At 37.4% G+C, this 2,664-nt stretch overlaps 1 long non-coding RNA gene across 1 annotated transcript; it reads right to left on the bottom strand.

The window, feature by feature from the left end:
- Positions 1 to 211: 211 nt before the first annotated feature.
- LOC108354104 (uncharacterized) lies at positions 212 to 1,519 on the bottom strand. Its single transcript, XR_001846492.1, has 2 exons — positions 1,472 to 1,519; positions 212 to 305 (listed from the first exon to the last, which is right to left on the bottom strand). It is a non-coding gene; the product is annotated as an uncharacterized LOC108354104 (long non-coding RNA).
- Positions 1,520 to 2,664: the final 1,145 nt, after the last annotated feature.

Genomic DNA, 2,664 nt, shown 5'->3' with positions numbered 1-2,664 from the left:
TCCATTAAATACGATGTTTGCAAAATATTGCATATTTTAATAAAAAAAAACTTCAGATATAAAAACATAATTTTTTCGACTTACCAATTGTAAAATCTTTAATGTGCTCCACATTCGCTAATCTTACATCGAAATTTCAATTCCAGAGAGCGCTAAAATGTGACGTTGAAGAACCTTTTTATATTTTCGCTGTTTTCGCAAACAAGTTATATTTTTTTGCTCTTGAGACGCGCTCGTAAAGCTTACTCGGTTTTAGAAATCGTTTACATTATTTCGTATTTTACTTTGCTGCCAGTAAAAGCAAGCTATCCTTGAATTTGAAAATTAATATTCGCGTTCATTTTATGCGAGACGTTGTTGCACACAAATACAAATGCGAATGCGCATATGTATGTGTAATAATGTAAACACACCCACAGTACACTTTCACACACCTACATATGTATACATTAAGAGCAGACGCGTTTTTGCGGTTTACAAGTTTGCAGATTCAACGGAAGTGGGCGGACGGATGCGCGGATAGGGCGATAAATGTTAAAGGACCACAGAGGGCGTTGGCGGGGGTCAATAAAGGCGTAGGTAGACACGCGTAGTACTTTCCTACGCTCGTATATTTGCTGTTTTGTAATTTTTATAATCGATTATTTTAGCGAAAACGCTTTAACAAATATTTGTTTACTTTTTTTTCCGAATTCACAGTTACCGCACCCAATTTTAATTTTATTTTTAGATTTATTCCATTTTATCAAAATGTAAACACCATAAAATCACTGAACTTCATTTGATTATTTTCATTTTCACATTCGCCATTTCTATTTCTTTATGCGACTTTATTCTTTTGTGATGCTTCACAAGCGTTAATGTCCACTAACACACATGTAACTATGTATGTGTTTCGGTTTTTACTGCTATCCTGCTCACACAAGGACAAATGACCCACCGATTTAATGACTTCCAAGCGGAATTTACACACACACGGAGTTATATTTGTTTATATATACATATGTACATAATATAATGCCTATGTATGCACGTACATACATATATGTAGCAGCGTCGCTCTCACGGTTTCTGATTGTGCCGGGCACCATGGACAGGGCGTCAAACGCTAAACGACACAGCGAAGTACGGTAAATTAGGAGTCAACCGACGAAGTTGGCAGCAAAAAGGATGACGCAAACGTTGTAAAGGTGGTTGCAGGAAAATGAAAAAAGAAAATGCATTTACGTCTGCACTTGAATTTTTTCTTTGGTGTTCTTGTTGTTGTGCAAGCGCTGATAATTTGTTTGATTATGTATGTGTTACACTGTGGAACGCTCAAAGAAAAGCAGTGATCAAGTGAAAACATATACATACATATATATTGTTTACACACACAATTTCGCAATCACTTATACATACATACATATATATTATTATCTTGTAATTTTATTTATTTTCACACTGTAAAAGTTACTGAATTACATATTACTTCACTTAATTACATCCATACATACCTAAGTATATATTACTTCACTTAGCGCTCAACCACTTTCTATACGACTTTTTCGTGCCTCGTTCGTTCACTCACTCGCAGTCTTGGCAAACGCTGCAGTTAATCGAACTGTAGCAAACGCAAACAAGCCAGCCGACTCAGTCACAATCGCTGGCATCGCTATCGTTCAGCTGTTCGCTTACCACTTCCGCACTTAGGTAATGCAAGTGCGAGTGAAAAGGATGACTAATATGCGCCAATAAACCTAACTTCACTTTTTACTTTTGACGTTTGTAGTTCGTCTATTGTGAATATCTACGGCAGTGGCGTGTCACAGCTGTTCGCAATGGTAGATGATTGAGTGTGAGTGCGAGTGGGTGTGCGTGTTGTGCGTATGACAGCCAGAGTAAGTAAACGACGCTCTTATAAAAGTATCTGTAAGATAAAAATATGCACTTTCCCACGAGTTGCAACCAACACCAAAATTCTTTACCCACAGACTGACGTTTCACTTAGTTCGGCCAGGCAATATTTGCTTTCTTTTCACACTTCGCTCTTCAAATATATAGGAAATTGTTTTGCTGTGCATTCGATTTAATTACCAAAACTCAATTATATTCATTTTTTATTTACTCAATCCACACGTGCCTCGATCTACTCGCTGGGTACTTGCTACTCTCACGTCTATGACCGTTGTGTTACTGTTTCGCTGCAATGGCCATCTGTTCCTAATTGCCCACTGTGCTGGCGAACTCATCCATATTTACAATACGTAAATACATATGTGCATTTCTGTGTATGCGCAGTGCATTCAGCTTTGTAGTACTATGGAGGAGCGAGACAGCTACAGTTGTACTCCGTACAATGTTTTTTACTCGTTCACAGTTAATACTCCGAAACCGTGTTATAGGTCTGTGCCTTTGACTAGCAAAAACTTAAAGTTTGACAGACACTGGGAATGGTATTGATATGTACATATCGATGTGTATATACGTATGTACATATATCTGTTTAGATATGGCAACCACGTTCTCAAGTTGTGGTTGTAAAATGGAATGAATGGAGTCTTTTAAATAAGTTTCTCCCAAAAAAGCAGAATCGTCGGTTTTCCGGTTCCGTATTACTATTTAAAAGCACAAAATTACTGCCCAAAGCTCTCTAGTTTAGCCGAACTTTAGTTTACTGTTTAC

Source organism: Rhagoletis zephyria, unplaced genomic scaffold, assembly GCF_001687245.7.
Source record: "Rhagoletis zephyria isolate East Lansing unplaced genomic scaffold, Rhagoletis_zephyria_1.1 Rzeph_scaffold_33417, whole genome shotgun sequence".
Classification (NCBI taxonomy): domain Eukaryota; kingdom Metazoa; phylum Arthropoda; class Insecta; order Diptera; family Tephritidae; genus Rhagoletis; species Rhagoletis zephyria.
The sequence above is the reverse complement of the archived record's forward strand: the minus strand, read 5'-3'. Positions and strand labels throughout refer to the sequence as shown.